The 18,621-nt window shown below is 47.6% G+C and overlaps 10 non-coding genes and 3 pseudogenes across 10 annotated transcripts; all 13 read left to right on the forward strand.

Annotated features, from left to right (window-relative positions):
- The first annotated feature begins 447 nt into the window (after positions 1-447).
- On the forward strand, positions 448-638 carry LOC142282951 (U2 spliceosomal RNA). Its single transcript, XR_012744729.1, has one exon. It is a non-coding gene; the product is annotated as a U2 spliceosomal RNA (small nuclear RNA).
- A 1,387-nt stretch (positions 639-2,025) lies between these two features.
- On the forward strand, positions 2,026-2,216 carry LOC142282952 (U2 spliceosomal RNA). The gene has a single exon (XR_012744730.1). It is a non-coding gene; the product is annotated as a U2 spliceosomal RNA (small nuclear RNA).
- Positions 2,217-3,603: 1,387 nt separating this feature from the next.
- On the forward strand, positions 3,604-3,794 carry LOC142282953 (U2 spliceosomal RNA). Its single transcript, XR_012744731.1, has one exon. It is a non-coding gene; the product is annotated as a U2 spliceosomal RNA (small nuclear RNA).
- Positions 3,795-5,181: 1,387 nt separating this feature from the next.
- Positions 5,182-5,308, forward strand: LOC142282907 (U2 spliceosomal RNA; annotated as a pseudogene).
- A 688-nt stretch (positions 5,309-5,996) lies between these two features.
- LOC142282894 (U2 spliceosomal RNA) lies at positions 5,997-6,189 on the forward strand. The gene has a single exon (XR_012744683.1). It is a non-coding gene; the product is annotated as a U2 spliceosomal RNA (small nuclear RNA).
- Positions 6,190-7,576: 1,387 nt separating this feature from the next.
- LOC142282954 (U2 spliceosomal RNA) lies at positions 7,577-7,767 on the forward strand. The gene has a single exon (XR_012744732.1). It is a non-coding gene; the product is annotated as a U2 spliceosomal RNA (small nuclear RNA).
- A 1,387-nt stretch (positions 7,768-9,154) lies between these two features.
- LOC142282909 (U2 spliceosomal RNA) lies at positions 9,155-9,281 on the forward strand (annotated as a pseudogene).
- Positions 9,282-9,965: 684 nt separating this feature from the next.
- LOC142282898 (U2 spliceosomal RNA) lies at positions 9,966-10,163 on the forward strand. The gene has a single exon (XR_012744687.1). It is a non-coding gene; the product is annotated as a U2 spliceosomal RNA (small nuclear RNA).
- Positions 10,164-11,550: 1,387 nt separating this feature from the next.
- On the forward strand, positions 11,551-11,741 carry LOC142282821 (U2 spliceosomal RNA). Its single transcript, XR_012744615.1, has one exon. It is a non-coding gene; the product is annotated as a U2 spliceosomal RNA (small nuclear RNA).
- Positions 11,742-13,128: 1,387 nt separating this feature from the next.
- LOC142282910 (U2 spliceosomal RNA) lies at positions 13,129-13,255 on the forward strand (annotated as a pseudogene).
- A 688-nt stretch (positions 13,256-13,943) lies between these two features.
- Positions 13,944-14,136, forward strand: LOC142282895 (U2 spliceosomal RNA). The gene has a single exon (XR_012744684.1). It is a non-coding gene; the product is annotated as a U2 spliceosomal RNA (small nuclear RNA).
- Positions 14,137-15,523: 1,387 nt separating this feature from the next.
- On the forward strand, positions 15,524-15,714 carry LOC142282823 (U2 spliceosomal RNA). The gene has a single exon (XR_012744616.1). It is a non-coding gene; the product is annotated as a U2 spliceosomal RNA (small nuclear RNA).
- A 1,591-nt stretch (positions 15,715-17,305) lies between these two features.
- Positions 17,306-17,490, forward strand: LOC142282900 (U2 spliceosomal RNA). Its single transcript, XR_012744689.1, has one exon. It is a non-coding gene; the product is annotated as a U2 spliceosomal RNA (small nuclear RNA).
- Positions 17,491-18,621: the final 1,131 nt, after the last annotated feature.

The following is an 18,621-nucleotide window of genomic DNA, read 5'->3' on the forward strand; positions in this document are numbered from 1 at the left end:
GTGGTAGGGGGATGACAGGAGAAGGGAAGCGGGTGGTGAGAAAGGTACAGAGGGCAGGGTTTGGGGGCTGGGAAGGAAAGGGAAAAGATTAGGGTTTGGGGATGATGAAAGGGCTTTCTACGGGTAAGGATGGCAAAGGGTGGCAGTGACGGAAAGTCAGGCAACCTGTCCTGTCCGTCTTTTTGTATCGTGAATTGGAAAGACTGCAAGGGGGAGGGGAGTTGCTTGCGCCCTAAAGGAGGAGTTATTCAGATTCATTGCAGTGGGCGGCGGCTGCAAAACGCACCATTCTTCTTGTTTTTGCTCTGCAAAGCAGCCTTTTCAAGGGTTGGCTTGGGTGACAAAATGTCTTGTGTAGGCGTGGGTTTGTCTCCCTCTCGCTCTCTCTCCCTAAGATGTGTCCGGCATAGGCCAGGGTGCCACTCGAGGCCCAAACCAATTCTGGTTATCGCTTCTCGGCCTTTTGGCTAAGATCAAGTGTAGTATCTGTTCTTATCAGTTTAATATCTGATACGTCCCCTATCTGGGGACCATATATTAAATGGATTTTTAGAACAGGGAGATGGAAAAAGAGCTTGCTCTGTCCACTCCACGCATTGACCTGGTATTGCAGTACCTCCAGGAACGGTGCACCCCTTCTTAACCCAGTTTCCAAAAGCAGAACTCAATTCACCTGATTCATATTAGCCCGATTTAATGAATTGGAAGAAAGCATACGTCTTCATATGCACCTCAATTTGGCCCATTCACTTTTCACACTTCCTCCTTTTGTTTTTTATCTTTCACACTTTTGACTTTCTTTATTCATCCAAATAGCAAACTCATCACCACTCAACCTGACCAACTCGGCTATGTCCCCGTGCTGCAGTTCTCTGTCTTATCTAGATCATTTGCAATTGAATGGAATAGATCCCTTTTGGACAAAGTGGATTCACCTGCTGCTGCAGTGACCACAGGTGTGATAAGATCTAGAATTGGCATCTGGTGCGATCTCTCCGCTTCCACTCCAAAGAAAGTTACCTGTTTATTCCTATCATGCATTGGTTTTTGGGGTTTTCTTTGAGTAATGATGATCTCTTTAGTAGTCTGTTGGCGCCCTCTCCTGGAGGAATAGTTTGCTTGCTCTTGGACATTCTAAAAGAGAGGTCATGATAGACATTGAGCTTCTGAGCTCAATTGGGGACAGTCATGGGTGATGAATGTTTGCAACCTACTGCGAAGCCTCATACCGCAATATAAGGAACGTCAAATACTAAGAAAGGGCGGCCTATGAAAGAATTACTACTTTCAATAAGTACACTTAAACGGCTAATTGGGAATAGAAAAACTGTAAAAAGCCCTCTGAGAAAGCCCCCCTCTAACCTTTGATAGTAAGCTTTTCTGTAGTCTGCCTGTTGATGTATTTTCCGTTTGAACTGTGCACAACATGAAGAGACGGAACACTGGCGGCTTGTCACAATGCCCCCCGATGACATCACAATAGTGCTGCTGCCTAGAAAACAAGCTGCGCAGAAGAAGTTGTTCTTTGGGTGGGAGGGTGGGCTAGTGGAAGGAGGGGGCAATCTCTTTTTTTCCCGGGTGGTAGGGGGATGACAGGAGAAGGGAAGCGGGTGGTGAGAAAGGTACAGAGGGCAGGGTTTGGGGGCTGGGAAGGAAAGGGAAAAGATTAGGGTTTGGGGATGATGAAAGGGCTTTCTACGGGTAAGGATGGCAAAGGGTGGCAGTGACGGAAAGTCAGGCAACCTGTCCTGTCCGTCTTTTTGTATCGTGAATTGGAAAGACTGCAAGGGGGAGGGGAGTTGCTTGCGCCCTAAAGGAGGAGTTATTCAGATTCATTGCAGTGGGCGGCGGCTGCAAAACGCACCATTCTTCTTGTTTTTGCTCTGCAAAGCAGCCTTTTCAAGGGTTGGCTTGGGTGACAAAATGTCTTGTGTAGGCGTGGGTTTGTCTCCCTCTCGCTCTCTCTCCCTAAGATGTGTCCGGCATAGGCCAGGGTGCCACTCGAGGCCCAAACCAATTCTGGTTATCGCTTCTCGGCCTTTTGGCTAAGATCAAGTGTAGTATCTGTTCTTATCAGTTTAATATCTGATACGTCCCCTATCTGGGGACCATATATTAAATGGATTTTTAGAACAGGGAGATGGAAAAAGAGCTTGCTCTGTCCACTCCACGCATTGACCTGGTATTGCAGTACCTCCAGGAACGGTGCACCCCTTCTTAACCCAGTTTCCAAAAGCAGAACTCAATTCACCTGATTCATATTAGCCCGATTTAATGAATTGGAAGAAAGCATACGTCTTCATATGCACCTCAATTTGGCCCATTCACTTTTCACACTTCCTCCTTTTGTTTTTTATCTTTCACACTTTTGACTTTCTTTATTCATCCAAATAGCAAACTCATCACCACTCAACCTGACCAACTCGGCTATGTCCCCGTGCTGCAGTTCTCTGTCTTATCTAGATCATTTGCAATTGAATGGAATAGATCCCTTTTGGACAAAGTGGATTCACCTGCTGCTGCAGTGACCACAGGTGTGATAAGATCTAGAATTGGCATCTGGTGCGATCTCTCCGCTTCCACTCCAAAGAAAGTTACCTGTTTATTCCTATCATGCATTGGTTTTTGGGGTTTTCTTTGAGTAATGATGATCTCTTTAGTAGTCTGTTGGCGCCCTCTCCTGGAGGAATAGTTTGCTTGCTCTTGGACATTCTAAAAGAGAGGTCATGATAGACATTGAGCTTCTGAGCTCAATTGGGGACAGTCATGGGTGATGAATGTTTGCAACCTACTGCGAAGCCTCATACCGCAATATAAGGAACGTCAAATACTAAGAAAGGGCGGCCTATGAAAGAATTACTACTTTCAATAAGTACACTTAAACGGCTAATTGGGAATAGAAAAACTGTAAAAAGCCCTCTGAGAAAGCCCCCCTCTAACCTTTGATAGTAAGCTTTTCTGTAGTCTGCCTGTTGATGTATTTTCCGTTTGAACTGTGCACAACATGAAGAGACGGAACACTGGCGGCTTGTCACAATGCCCCCCGATGACATCACAATAGCGCTGCTGCCTAGAAAACAAGCTGCGCAGAAGAAGTTGTTCTTTGGGTGGGAGGGTGGGCTAGTGGAAGGAGGGGGCAATCTCTTTTTTTCCCGGGTGGTAGGGGGATGACAGGAGAAGGGAAGCGGGTGGTGAGAAAGGTACAGAGGGCAGGGTTTGGGGGCTGGGAAGGAAAGGGAAAAGATTAGGGTTTGGGGATGATGAAAGGGCTTTCTACGGGTAAGGATGGCAAAGGGTGGCAGTGACGGAAAGTCAGGCAACCTGTCCTGTCCGTCTTTTTGTATCGTGAATTGGAAAGACTGCAAGGGGGAGGGGAGTTGCTTGCGCCCTAAAGGAGGAGTTATTCAGATTCATTGCAGTGGGCGGCGGCTGCAAAACGCACCATTCTTCTTGTTTTTGCTCTGCAAAGCAGCCTTTTCAAGGGTTGGCTTGGGTGACAAAATGTCTTGTGTAGGCGTGGGTTTGTCTCCCTCTCGCTCTCTCTCCCTAAGATGTGTCCGGCATAGGCCAGGGTGCCACTCGAGGCCCAAACCAATTCTGGTTATCGCTTCTCGGCCTTTTGGCTAAGATCAAGTGTAGTATCTGTTCTTATCAGTTTAATATCTGATACGTCCCCTATCTGGGGACCATATATTAAATGGATTTTTAGAACAGGGAGATGGAAAAAGAGCTTGCTCTGTCCACTCCACGCATTGACCTGGTATTGCAGTACCTCCAGGAACGGTGCACCCCTTCTTAACCCAGTTTCCAAAAGCAGAACTCAATTCACCTGATTCATATTAGCCCGATTTAATGAATTGGAAGAAAGCATACGTCTTCATATGCACCTCAATTTGGCCCATTCACTTTTCACACTTCCTCCTTTTGTTTTTTATCTTTCACACTTTTGACTTTCTTTATTCATCCAAATAGCAAACTCATCACCACTCAACCTGACCAACTCGGCTATGTCCCCGTGCTGCAGTTCTCTGTCTTATCTAGATCATTTGCAATTGAATGGAATAGATCCCTTTTGGACAAAGTGGATTCACCTGCTGCTGCAGTGACCACAGGTGTGATAAGATCTAGAATTGGCATCTGGTGCGATCTCTCCGCTTCCACTCCAAAGAAAGTTACCTGTTTATTCCTATCATGCATTGGTTTTTGGGGTTTTCTTTGAGTAATGATGATCTCTTTAGTAGTCTGTTGGCGCCCTCTCCTGGAGGAATAGTTTGCTTGCTCTTGGACATTCTAAAAGAGAGGTCATGATAGACATTGAGCTTCTGAGCTCAATTGGGGACAGTCATGGGTGATGAATGTTTGCAACCTACTGCGAAGCCTCATACCGCAATATAAGGAACGTCAAATACTAAGAAAGGGCGGCCTATGAAAGAATTACTACTTTCAATAAGTACACTTAAACGGCTAATTGGGAATAGAAAAACTGTAAAAAGCCCTCTGAGAAAGCCCCCCTCTAACCTTTGATAGTAAGCTTTTCTGTAGTCTGCCTGTTGATGTATTTTCCGTTTGAACTGTGCACAACATGAAGAGACGGAACACTGGCGGCTTGTCACAATGCCCCCCGATGACATCACAATAGCGCTGCTGCCTAGAAAACAAGCTGCGCAGAAGAAGTTGTTCTTTGGGTGGGAGGGTGGGCTAGTGGAAGGAGGGGGCAATCTCTTTTTTTCCCGGGTGGTAGGGGGATGACAGGAGAAGGGAAGCGGGTGGTGAGAAAGGTACAGAGGGCAGGGTTTGGGGGCTGGGAAGGAAAGGGAAAAGATTAGGGTTTGGGGATGATGAAAGGGCTTTCTACGGGTAAGGATGGCAAAGGGTGGCAGTGACGGAAAGTCAGGCAACCTGTCCTGTCCGTCTTTTTGTATCGTGAATTGGAAAGACTGCAAGGGGGAGGGGAGTTGCTTGCGCCCTAAAGGAGGAGTTATTCAGATTCATTGCAGTGGGCGGCGGCTGCAAAACGCACCATTCTTCTTGTTTTTGCTCTGCAAAGCAGCCTTTTCAAGGGTTGGCTTGGGTGACAAAATGTCTTGTGTAGGCGTGGGTTTGTCTCCCTCTCGCTCTCTCTCCCTAAGATGTGTCCGGCATAGGCCAGGGTGCCACTCGAGGCCCAAACCAATTCTGGTTATCGCTTCTCGGCCTTTTGGCTAAGATCAAGTGTAGTATCTGTGAGGCTCGGCAGATGCAATGCACACTGGAAGGTTGCGCTTGCTAGTACTCTTGATGTATAGTATATTCATCTAGAGGAAAACATGGCCCTACCAGGATCGAGGCTATTAGACTGAGTAAGTGTGGGGGCTATGGTGCAATGTGCCCCAGGACTGACGACCCTGGAGTGAGTCTGAGCTTGCTGGCTTGGGACCCCGGCGAGCCTTGGGCTCTGTAGCACACCGTACCTTGCCCTTTCATACTTTCTGAGCATATTGCTCTATCCCGGCCTTCTGGCTAGGAAGGGAAATTTTTATAATCATGGTCGGAGGTCCGTTCAGCTTTGGGCTGAGAAACCAACACCCGGTTGGAGGTCCGGGTCAGCTTCGGCTGAGAAACCAACACCCGGTTGGAGGTCTGGGTCAGCTTCGGCTGAGAAACCAACACCCGGTTGGAGGTCCGGGTCAGCTTCGGCTGAGAAACCAACACCCGGTTGGAGGTCCGGTTAGCCTTGGGCTGAGAAACCAACACCGGTTGACGGTCCGGGCAGTTTCGGCTGCGAAACCAACAACTAGTAGCTCTCTACTCCACTTGGGTAAGATGCCTGGGTGGACGCTGGGAGCAACGACAAGGCTCAACCAGGCTTCGGCTTGGGGGAGCACCGAAGATCCCTGACCCTTGCTGTGGCCTTCTGGCTCGGAGGGACGGGGTTGATTTTTGGGGACCCTCTCCTCACGGAGGGGTCCACACGAATCCTAGCCTTTGCACTGTTTTTGGTGTGACTTCGGTCATGCATTTTTTGCGGTGCTTTGGAAAGCTTCATTAAATCAAAAATCTGTTCTTATCAGTTTAATATCTGATACGTCCCCTATCTGGGGACCATATATTAAATGGATTTTTAGAACAGGGAGATGGAAAAAGAGCTTGCTCTGTCCACTCCACGCATTGACCTGGTATTGCAGTACCTCCAGGAACGGTGCACCCCTTCTTAACCCAGTTTCCAAAAGCAGAACTCAATTCACCTGATTCATATTAGCCCGATTTAATGAATTGGAAGAAAGCATACGTCTTCATATGCACCTCAATTTGGCCCATTCACTTTTCACACTTCCTCCTTTTGTTTTTTATCTTTCACACTTTTGACTTTCTTTATTCATCCAAATAGCAAACTCATCACCACTCAACCTGACCAACTCGGCTATGTCCCCGTGCTGCAGTTCTCTGTCTTATCTAGATCATTTGCAATTGAATGGAATAGATCCCTTTTGGACAAAGTGGATTCACCTGCTGCTGCAGTGACCACAGGTGTGATAAGATCTAGAATTGGCATCTGGTGCGATCTCTCCGCTTCCACTCCAAAGAAAGTTACCTGTTTATTCCTATCATGCATTGGTTTTTGGGGTTTTCTTTGAGTAATGATGATCTCTTTAGTAGTCTGTTGGCGCCCTCTCCTGGAGGAATAGTTTGCTTGCTCTTGGACATTCTAAAAGAGAGGTCATGATAGACATTGAGCTTCTGAGCTCAATTGGGGACAGTCATGGGTGATGAATGTTTGCAACCTACTGCGAAGCCTCATACCGCAATATAAGGAACGTCAAATACTAAGAAAGGGCGGCCTATGAAAGAATTACTACTTTCAATAAGTACACTTAAACGGCTAATTGGGAATAGAAAAACTGTAAAAAGCCCTCTGAGAAAGCCCCCCTCTAACCTTTGATAGTAAGCTTTTCTGTAGTCTGCCTGTTGATGTATTTTCCGTTTGAACTGTGCACAACATGAAGAGACGGAACACTGGCGGCTTGTCACAATGCCCCCCGATGACATCACAATAGCGCTGCTGCCTAGAAAACAAGCTGCGCAGAAGAAGTTGTTCTTTGGGTGGGAGGGTGGGCTAGTGGAAGGAGGGGGCAATCTCTTTTTTTCCCGGGTGGTAGGGGGATGACAGGAGAAGGGAAGCGGGTGGTGAGAAAGGTACAGAGGGCAGGGTTTGGGGGCTGGGAAGGAAAGGGAAAAGATTAGGGTTTGGGGATGATGAAAGGGCTTTCTACGGGTAAGGATGGCAAAGGGTGGCAGTGACGGAAAGTCAGGCAACCTGTCCTGTCCGTCTTTTTGTATCGTGAATTGGAAAGACTGCAAGGGGGAGGGGAGTTGCTTGCGCCCTAAAGGAGGAGTTATTCAGATTCATTGCAGTGGGCGGCGGCTGCAAAACGCACCATTCTTCTTGTTTTTGCTCTGCAAAGCAGCCTTTTCAAGGGTTGGCTTGGGTGACAAAATGTCTTGTGTAGGCGTGGGTTTGTCTCCCTCTCGCTCTCTCTCCCTAAGATGTGTCCGGCATAGGCCAGGGTGCCACTCGAGGCCCAAACCAATTCTGGTTATCGCTTCTCGGCCTTTTGGCTAAGATCAAGTGTAGTATCTGTTCTTATCAGTTTAATATCTGATACGTCCCCTATCTGGGGACCATATATTAAATGGATTTTTAGAACAGGGAGATGGAAAAAGAGCTTGCTCTGTCCACTCCACGCATTGACCTGGTATTGCAGTACCTCCAGGAACGGTGCACCCCTTCTTAACCCAGTTTCCAAAAGCAGAACTCAATTCACCTGATTCATATTAGCCCGATTTAATGAATTGGAAGAAAGCATACGTCTTCATATGCACCTCAATTTGGCCCATTCACTTTTCACACTTCCTCCTTTTGTTTTTTATCTTTCACACTTTTGACTTTCTTTATTCATCCAAATAGCAAACTCATCACCACTCAACCTGACCAACTCGGCTATGTCCCCGTGCTGCAGTTCTCTGTCTTATCTAGATCATTTGCAATTGAATGGAATAGATCCCTTTTGGACAAAGTGGATTCACCTGCTGCTGCAGTGACCACAGGTGTGATAAGATCTAGAATTGGCATCTGGTGCGATCTCTCCGCTTCCACTCCAAAGAAAGTTACCTGTTTATTCCTATCATGCATTGGTTTTTGGGGTTTTCTTTGAGTAATGATGATCTCTTTAGTAGTCTGTTGGCGCCCTCTCCTGGAGGAATAGTTTGCTTGCTCTTGGACATTCTAAAAGAGAGGTCATGATAGACATTGAGCTTCTGAGCTCAATTGGGGACAGTCATGGGTGATGAATGTTTGCAACCTACTGCGAAGCCTCATACCGCAATATAAGGAACGTCAAATACTAAGAAAGGGCGGCCTATGAAAGAATTACTACTTTCAATAAGTACACTTAAACGGCTAATTGGGAATAGAAAAACTGTAAAAAGCCCTCTGAGAAAGCCCCCCTCTAACCTTTGATAGTAAGCTTTTCTGTAGTCTGCCTGTTGATGTATTTTCCGTTTGAACTGTGCACAACATGAAGAGACGGAACACTGGCGGCTTGTCACAATGCCCCCCGATGACATCACAATAGCGCTGCTGCCTAGAAAACAAGCTGCGCAGAAGAAGTTGTTCTTTGGGTGGGAGGGTGGGCTAGTGGAAGGAGGGGGCAATCTCTTTTTTTCCCGGGTGGTAGGGGGATGACAGGAGAAGGGAAGCGGGTGGTGAGAAAGGTACAGAGGGCAGGGTTTGGGGGCTGGGAAGGAAAGGGAAAAGATTAGGGTTTGGGGATGATGAAAGGGCTTTCTACGGGTAAGGATGGCAAAGGGTGGCAGTGACGGAAAGTCAGGCAACCTGTCCTGTCCGTCTTTTTGTATCGTGAATTGGAAAGACTGCAAGGGGGAGGGGAGTTGCTTGCGCCCTAAAGGAGGAGTTATTCAGATTCATTGCAGTGGGCGGCGGCTGCAAAACGCACCATTCTTCTTGTTTTTGCTCTGCAAAGCAGCCTTTTCAAGGGTTGGCTTGGGTGACAAAATGTCTTGTGTAGGCGTGGGTTTGTCTCCCTCTCGCTCTCTCTCCCTAAGATGTGTCCGGCATAGGCCAGGGTGCCACTCGAGGCCCAAACCAATTCTGGTTATCGCTTCTCGGCCTTTTGGCTAAGATCAAGTGTAGTATCTGTGAGGCTCGGCAGATGCAATGCACACTGGAAGGTTGCGCTTGCTAGTACTCTTGATGTATAGTATATTCATCTAGAGGAAAACATGGCCCTACCAGGATCGAGGCTATTAGACTGAGTAAGTGTGGGGGCTATGGTGCAATGTGCCCCAGGACTGACGACCCTGGAGTGAGTCTGAGCTTGCTGGCTTGGGACCCCGGCGAGCCTTGGGCTCTGTAGCACACCGTACCTTGCCCTTTCATACTTTCTGAGCATATTGCTCTATCCCGGCCTTCTGGCTAGGAAGGGAAATTTTTATAATCATGGTCGGAGGTCCGTTCAGCTTTGGGCTGAGAAACCAACACCCGGTTGGAGGTCCGGGTCAGCTTCGGCTGAGAAACCAACACCCGGTTGGAGGTCTGGGTCAGCTTCGGCTGAGAAACCAACACCCGGTTGGAGGTCCGGGTCAGCTTCGGCTGAGAAACCAACACCCGGTTGGAGGTCCGGTTAGCCTTGGGCTGAGAAACCAACACCGGTTGACGGTCCGGGCAGTTTCGGCTGCGAAACCAACAACTAGTAGCTCTCTACTCCACTTGGGTAAGATGCCTGGGTGGATGCTGGGAGCAACGACAAGGCTCAACCAGGCTTCGGCTTGGGGGAGCACCGAAGATCCCTGACCCTTGCTGTGGCCTTCTGGCTCGGAGGGACGGGGTTGATTTTTGGGGACCCTCTCCTCACGGAGGGGTCCACACGAATCCTAGCCTTTGCACTGTTTTTGGTGTGACTTCGGTCATGCATTTTTTGCGGTGCTTTGGAAAGCTTCATTAAATCAAAAAATCTGTTCTTATCAGTTTAATATCTGATACGTCCCCTATCTGGGGACCATATATTAAATGGATTTTTAGAACAGGGAGATGGAAAAAGAGCTTGCTCTGTCCACTCCACGCATTGACCTGGTATTGCAGTACCTCCAGGAACGGTGCACCCCTTCTTAACCCAGTTTCCAAAAGCAGAACTCAATTCACCTGATTCATATTAGCCCGATTTAATGAATTGGAAGAAAGCATACGTCTTCATATGCACCTCAATTTGGCCCATTCACTTTTCACACTTCCTCCTTTTGTTTTTTATCTTTCACACTTTTGACTTTCTTTATTCATCCAAATAGCAAACTCATCACCACTCAACCTGACCAACTCGCCTATGTCCCCGTGCTGCAGTTCTCTGTCTTATCTAGATCATTTGCAATTGAATGGAATAGATCCCTTTTGGACAAAGTGGATTCACCTGCTGCTGCAGTGACCACAGGTGTGATAAGATCTAGAATTGGCATCTGGTGCGATCTCTCCGCTTCCACTCCAAAGAAAGTTACCTGTTTATTCCTATCATGCATTGGTTTTTGGGGTTTTCTTTGAGTAATGATGATCTCTTTAGTAGTCTGTTGGCGCCCTCTCCTGGAGGAATAGTTTGCTTGCTCTTGGACATTCTAAAAGAGAGGTCATGATAGACATTGAGCTTCTGAGCTCAATTGGGGACAGTCATGGGTGATGAATGTTTGCAACCTACTGCGAAGCCTCATACCGCAATATAAGGAACGTCAAATACTAAGAAAGGGCGGCCTATGAAAGAATTACTACTTTCAATAAGTACACTTAAACGGCTAATTGGGAATAGAAAAACTGTAAAAAGCCCTCTGAGAAAGCCCCCCTCTAACCTTTGATAGTAAGCTTTTCTGTAGTCTGCCTGTTGATGTATTTTCCGTTTGAACTGTGCACAACATGAAGAGACGGAACACTGGCGGCTTGTCACAATGCCCCCCGATGACATCACAATAGCGCTGCTGCCTAGAAAACAAGCTGCGCAGAAGAAGTTGTTCTTTGGGTGGGAGGGTGGGCTAGTGGAAGGAGGGGGCAATCTCTTTTTTTCCCGGGTGGTAGGGGGATGACAGGAGAAGGGAAGCGGGTGGTGAGAAAGGTACAGAGGGCAGGGTTTGGGGGCTGGGAAGGAAAGGGAAAAGATTAGGGTTTGGGGATGATGAAAGGGCTTTCTACGGGTAAGGATGGCAAAGGGTGGCAGTGACGGAAAGTCAGGCAACCTGTCCTGTCCGTCTTTTTGTATCGTGAATTGGAAAGACTGCAAGGGGGAGGGGAGTTGCTTGCGCCCTAAAGGAGGAGTTATTCAGATTCATTGCAGTGGGCGGCGGCTGCAAAACGCACCATTCTTCTTGTTTTTGCTCTGCAAAGCAGCCTTTTCAAGGGTTGGCTTGGGTGACAAAATGTCTTGTGTAGGCGTGGGTTTGTCTCCCTCTCGCTCTCTCTCCCTAAGATGTGTCCGGCATAGGCCAGGGTGCCACTCGAGGCCCAAACCAATTCTGGTTATCGCTTCTCGGCCTTTTGGCTAAGATCAAGTGTAGTATCTGTTCTTATCAGTTTAATATCTGATACGTCCCCTATCTGGGGACCATATATTAAATGGATTTTTAGAACAGGGAGATGGAAAAAGAGCTTGCTCTGTCCACTCCACGCATTGACCTGGTATTGCAGTACCTCCAGGAACGGTGCACCCCTTCTTAACCCAGTTTCCAAAAGCAGAACTCAATTCACCTGATTCATATTAGCCCGATTTAATGAATTGGAAGAAAGCATACGTCTTCATATGCACCTCAATTTGGCCCATTCACTTTTCACACTTCCTCCTTTTGTTTTTTATCTTTCACACTTTTGACTTTCTTTATTCATCCAAATAGCAAACTCATCACCACTCAACCTGACCAACTCGGCTATGTCCCCGTGCTGCAGTTCTCTGTCTTATCTAGATCATTTGCAATTGAATGGAATAGATCCCTTTTGGACAAAGTGGATTCACCTGCTGCTGCAGTGACCACAGGTGTGATAAGATCTAGAATTGGCATCTGGTGCGATCTCTCCGCTTCCACTCCAAAGAAAGTTACCTGTTTATTCCTATCATGCATTGGTTTTTGGGGTTTTCTTTGAGTAATGATGATCTCTTTAGTAGTCTGTTGGCGCCCTCTCCTGGAGGAATAGTTTGCTTGCTCTTGGACATTCTAAAAGAGAGGTCATGATAGACATTGAGCTTCTGAGCTCAATTGGGGACAGTCATGGGTGATGAATGTTTGCAACCTACTGCGAAGCCTCATACCGCAATATAAGGAACGTCAAATACTAAGAAAGGGCGGCCTATGAAAGAATTACTACTTTCAATAAGTACACTTAAACGGCTAATTGGGAATAGAAAAACTGTAAAAAGCCCTCTGAGAAAGCCCCCCTCTAACCTTTGATAGTAAGCTTTTCTGTAGTCTGCCTGTTGATGTATTTTCCGTTTGAACTGTGCACAACATGAAGAGACGGAACACTGGCGGCTTGTCACAATGCCCCCCGATGACATCACAATAGCGCTGCTGCCTAGAAAACAAGCTGCGCAGAAGAAGTTGTTCTTTGGGTGGGAGGGTGGGCTAGTGGAAGGAGGGGGCAATCTCTTTTTTTCCCGGGTGGTAGGGGGATGACAGGAGAAGGGAAGCGGGTGGTGAGAAAGGTACAGAGGGCAGGGTTTGGGGGCTGGGAAGGAAAGGGAAAAGATTAGGGTTTGGGGATGATGAAAGGGCTTTCTACGGGTAAGGATGGCAAAGGGTGGCAGTGACGGAAAGTCAGGCAACCTGTCCTGTCCGTCTTTTTGTATCGTGAATTGGAAAGACTGCAAGGGGGAGGGGAGTTGCTTGCGCCCTAAAGGAGGAGTTATTCAGATTCATTGCAGTGGGCGGCGGCTGCAAAACGCACCATTCTTCTTGTTTTTGCTCTGCAAAGCAGCCTTTTCAAGGGTTGGCTTGGGTGACAAAATGTCTTGTGTAGGCGTGGGTTTGTCTCCCTCTCGCTCTCTCTCCCTAAGATGTGTCCGGCATAGGCCAGGGTGCCACTCGAGGCCCAAACCAATTCTGGTTATCGCTTCTCGGCCTTTTGGCTAAGATCAAGTGTAGTATCTGTGAGGCTCGGCAGATGCAATGCACACTGGAAGGTTGCGCTTGCTAGTACTCTTGATGTATAGTATATTCATCTAGAGGAAAACATGGCCCTACCAGGATCGAGGCTATTAGACTGAGTAAGTGTGGGGGCTATGGTGCAATGTGCCCCAGGACTGACGACCCTGGAGTGAGTCTGAGCTTGCTGGCTTGGGACCCCGGCGAGCCTTGGGCTCTGTAGCACACCGTACCTTGCCCTTTCATACTTTCTGAGCATATTGCTCTATCCCGGCCTTCTGGCTAGGAAGGGAAATTTTTATAATCATGGTCGGAGGTCCGTTCAGCTTTGGGCTGAGAAACCAACACCCGGTTGGAGGTCCGGGTCAGCTTCGGCTGAGAAACCAACAACCGGTTGGAGGTCTGGGTCAGCTTCGGCTGAGAAACCAACACCCGGTTGGAGGTCCGGGTCAGCTTCGGCTGAGAAACCAACACCCGGTTGGAGGTCCGGTTAGCCTTGGGCTGAGAAACCAACACCGGTTGACGGTCCGGGCAGTTTCGGCTGCGAAACCAACAACTAGTAGCTCTCTACTCCACTTGGGTAAGATGCCTGGGTGGACGCTGGGAGCAACGACAAGGCTCAACCAGGCTTCGGCTTGGGGGAGCACCGAAGATCCCTGACCCTTGCTGTGGCCTTCTGGCTCGGAGGGACGGGGTTGATTTTTGGGGACCCTCTCCTCACGGAGGGGTCCACACGAATCCTAGCCTTTGCACTGTTTTTGGTGTGACTTCGGTCATGCATTTTTTGCGGTGCTTTGGAAAGCTTCATTAAATCAAAAATCTGTTCTTATCAGTTTAATATCTGATACGTCCCCTATCTGGGGACCATATATTAAATGGATTTTTAGAACAGGGAGATGGAAAAAGAGCTTGCTCTGTCCACTCCACGCATTGACCTGGTATTGCAGTACCTCCAGGAACGGTGCACCCCTTCTTAACCCAGTTTCCAAAAGCAGAACTCAATTCACCTGATTCATATTAGCCCGATTTAATGAATTGGAAGAAAGCATACGTCTTCATATGCACCTCAATTTGGCCCATTCACTTTTCACACTTCCTCCTTTTGTTTTTTATCTTTCACACTTTTGACTTTCTTTATTCATCCAAATAGCAAACTCATCACCACTCAACCTGACCAACTCGGCTATGTCCCCGTGCTGCAGTTCTCTGTCTTATCTAGATCATTTGCAATTGAATGGAATAGATCCCTTTTGGACAAAGTGGATTCACCTGCTGCTGCAGTGACCACAGGTGTGATAAGATCTAGAATTGGCATCTGGTGCGATCTCTCCGCTTCCACTCCAAAGAAAGTTACCTGTTTATTCCTATCATGCATTGGTTTTTGGGGTTTTCTTTGAGTAATGATGATCTCTTTAGTAGTCTGTTGGCGCCCTCTCCTGGAGGAATAGTTTGCTTGCTCTTGGACATTCTAAAAGAGAGGTCATGATAGACATTGAGCTTCTGAGCTCAATTGGGGACAGTCATGGGTGATGAATGTTTGCAACCTACTGCGAAGCCTCATACCGCAATATAAGGAACGTCAAATACTAAGAAAGGGCGGCCTATGAAAGAATTACTACTTTCAATAAGTACACTTAAACGGCTAATTGGGAATAGAAAAACTGTAAAAAGCCCTCTGAGAAAGCCCCCCTCTAACCTTTGATAGTAAGCTTTTCTGTAGTCTGCCTGTTGATGTATTTTCCGTTTGAACTGTGCACAACATGAAGAGACGGAACACTGGCGGCTTGTCACAATGCCCCCCGATGACATCACAATAGCGCTGCTGCCTAGAAAACAAGCTGCGCAGAAGAAGTTGTTCTTTGGGTGGGAGGGTGGGCTAGTGGAAGGAGGGGGCAATCTCTTTTTTTCCCGGGTGGTAGGGGGATGACAGGAGAAGGGAAGCGGGTGGTGAGAAAGGTACAGAGGGCAGGGTTTGGGGGCTGGGAAGGAAAGGGAAAAGATTAGGGTTTGGGGATGATGAAAGGGCTTTCTACGGGTAAGGATGGCAAAGGGTGGCAGTGACGGAAAGTCAGGCAACCTGTCCTGTCCGTCTTTTTGTATCGTGAATTGGAAAGACTGCAAGGGGGAGGGGAGTTGCTTGCGCCCTAAAGGAGGAGTTATTCAGATTCATTGCAGTGGGCGGCGGCTGCAAAACGCACCATTCTTCTTGTTTTTGCTCTGCAAAGCAGCCTTTTCAAGGGTTGGCTTGGGTGACAAAATGTCTTGTGTAGGCGTGGGTTTGTCTCCCTCTCGCTCTCTCTCCCTAAGATGTGTCCGGCATAGGCCAGGGTGCCACTCGAGGCCCAAACCAATTCTGGTTATCGCTTCTCGGCCTTTTGGCTAAGATCAAGTGTAGTATCTGTTCTTATCAGTTTAATATCTGATACGTCCCCTATCTGGGGACCATATATTAAATGGATTTTTAGAACAGGGAGATGGAAAAAGAGCTTGCTCTGTCCACTCCACGCATTGACCTGGTATTGCAGTACCTCCAGGAACGGTGCACCCCTTCTTAACCCAGTTTCCAAAAGCAGAACTCAATTCACCTGATTCATATTAGCCCGATTTAATGAATTGGAAGAAAGCATACGTCTTCATATGCACCTCAATTTGGCCCATTCACTTTTCACACTTCCTCCTTTTGTTTTTTATCTTTCACACTTTTGACTTTCTTTATTCATCCAAATAGCAAACTCATCACCACTCAACCTGACCAACTCGGCTATGTCCCCGTGCTGCAGTTCTCTGTCTTATCTAGATCATTTGCAATTGAATGGAATAGATCCCTTTTGGACAAAGTGGATTCACCTGCTGCTGCAGTGACCACAGGTGTGATAAGATCTAGAATTGGCATCTGGTGCGATCTCTCCGCTTCCACTCCAAAGAAAGTTACCTGTTTATTCCTATCATGCATTGGTTTTTGGGGTTTTCTTTGAGTAATGATGATCTCTTTAGTAGTCTGTTGGCGCCCTCTCCTGGAGGAATAGTTTGCTTGCTCTTGGACATTCTAAAAGAGAGGTCATGATAGACATTGAGCTTCTGAGCTCAATTGGGGACAGTCATGGGTGATGAATGTTTGCAACCTACTGCGAAGCCTCATACCGCAATATAAGGAACGTCAAATACTAAGAAAGGGCGGCCTATGAAAGAATTACTACTTTCAATAAGTACACTTAAACGGCTAATTGGGAATAGAAAAACTGTAAAAAGCCCTCTGAGAAAGCCCCCCTCTAACCTTTGATAGTAAGCTTTTCTGTAGTCTGCCTGTTGATGTATTTTCCGTTTGAACTGTGCACAACATGAAGAGACGGAACACTGGCGGCTTGTCACAATGCCCCCCGATGACATCACAATAGCGCTGCTGCCTAGAAAACAAGCTGCGCAGAAGAAGTTGTTCTTTGGGTGGGAGGGTGGGCTAGTGGAAGGAGGGGGCAATCTCTTTTTTTCCCGGGTGGTAGGGGGATGACAGGAGAAGGGAAGCGGGTGGTGAGAAAGGTACAGAGGGCAGGGTTTGGGGGCTGGGAAGGAAAGGGAAAAGATTAGGGTTTGGGGATGATGAAAGGGCTTTCTACGGGTAAGGATGGCAAAGGGTGGCAGTGACGGAAAGTCAGGCAACCTGTCCTGTCCGTCTTTTTGTATCGTGAATTGGAAAGACTGCAAGGGGGAGGGGAGTTGCTTGCGCCCTAAAGGAGGAGTTATTCAGATTCATTGCAGTGGGCGGCGGCTGCAAAACGCACCATTCTTCTTGTTTTTGCTCTGCAAAGCAGCCTTTTCAAGGGTTGGCTTGGGTGACAAAATGTCTTGTGTAGGCGTGGGTTTGTCTCCCTCTCGCTCTCTCTCCCTAAGATGTGTCCGGCATAGGCCAGGGTGCCACTCGAGGCCCAAACCAATTCTGGTTATCGCTTCTCGGCCTTTTGGCTAAGATCAAGTGTAGTCCCTTCATTGGGTTTGCCTTGGTCTTGGCTGGGAGGGGCCCGGGCTTGCACACCGCCGGCCTCGGGGATTGTTGCGCCTTTTGGTGCTTACGTCCCCTTATGGCTGGTGGTTCCTGGGCTCGGGAGGCGATCACCTGCGGCACTGCGCTTTTGTGTGGTGGCCGTTGACCGTTTTCTGAAATTTGCGGATGAAATCTCATCTGTTCTTATCAGTTTAATATCTGATACGTCCCCTATCTGGGGACCATATATTAAATGGATTTTTAGAACAGGGAGATGGAAAAAGAGCTTGCTCTGTCCACTCCACGCATTGACCTGGTATTGCAGTACCTCCAGGAACGGTGCACCCCTTCTTAACCCAGTTTCCAAAAGCAGAACTCAATTCACCTGATTCATATTAGCCCGATTTAATGAATTGGAAGAAAGCATACGTCTTCATATGCACCTCAATTTGGCCCATTCACTTTTCACACTTCCTCCTTTTGTTTTTTATCTTTCACACTTTTGACTTTCTTTATTCATCCAAATAGCAAACTCATCACCACTCAACCTGACCAACTCGGCTATGTCCCCGTGCTGCAGTTCTCTGTCTTATCTAGATCATTTGCAATTGAATGGAATAGATCCCTTTTGGACAAAGTGGATTCACCTGCTGCTGCAGTGACCACAGGTGTGATAAGATCTAGAATTGGCATCTGGTGCGATCTCTCCGCTTCCACTCCAAAGAAAGTTACCTGTTTATTCCTATCATGCATTGGTTTTTGGGGTTTTCTTTGAGTAATGATGATCTCTTTAGTAGTCTGTTGGCGCCCTCTCCTGGAGGAATAGTTTGCTTGCTCTTGGACATTCTAAAAGAGAGGTCATGATAGACATTGAGCTTCTGAGCTCAATTGGGGACAGTCATGGGTGATGAATGTTTGCAACCTACTGCGAAGCCTCATACCGCAATATAAGGAACGTCAAATACTAAGAAAGGGCGGCCTATGAAAGAATTACTACTTTCAATAAGTACACTTAAACGGCTAATTGGGAATAGAAAAACTGTAAAAAGCCCTCTGAGAAAGCCCCCCTCTAACCTTTGATAGTAAGCTTTTCTGTAGTCTGCCTGTTGATGTATTTTCCGTTTGAACTGTGCACAACATGAAGAGACGGAACACTGGCGGCTTGTCACAATGCCCCCCGATGACATCACAATAGCGCTGCTGCCTAGAAAACAAGCTGCGCAGAAGAAGTTGTTCTTTGGGTGGGAGGGTGGGCTAGTGGAAGGAGGGGGCAATCTCTTTTTTTCCCGGGTGGTAGGGGGATGACAGGAGAAGGGAAGCGGGTGGTGAGAAAGGTACAGAGGGCAGGGTTTGGGGGCTGGGAAGGAAAGGGAAAAGATTAGGGTTTGGGGATGATGAAAGGGCTTTCTACGGGTAAGGATGGCAAAGGGTGGCAGTGACGGAAAGTCAGGCAACCTGTCCTGTCCGTCTTTTTGTATCGT

The sequence above is a fragment of the Anomaloglossus baeobatrachus genome, unplaced genomic scaffold (genome assembly GCF_048569485.1).
Source record: "Anomaloglossus baeobatrachus isolate aAnoBae1 unplaced genomic scaffold, aAnoBae1.hap1 Scaffold_523, whole genome shotgun sequence".
Lineage (NCBI taxonomy): Eukaryota > Metazoa > Chordata > Amphibia > Anura > Aromobatidae > Anomaloglossus > Anomaloglossus baeobatrachus.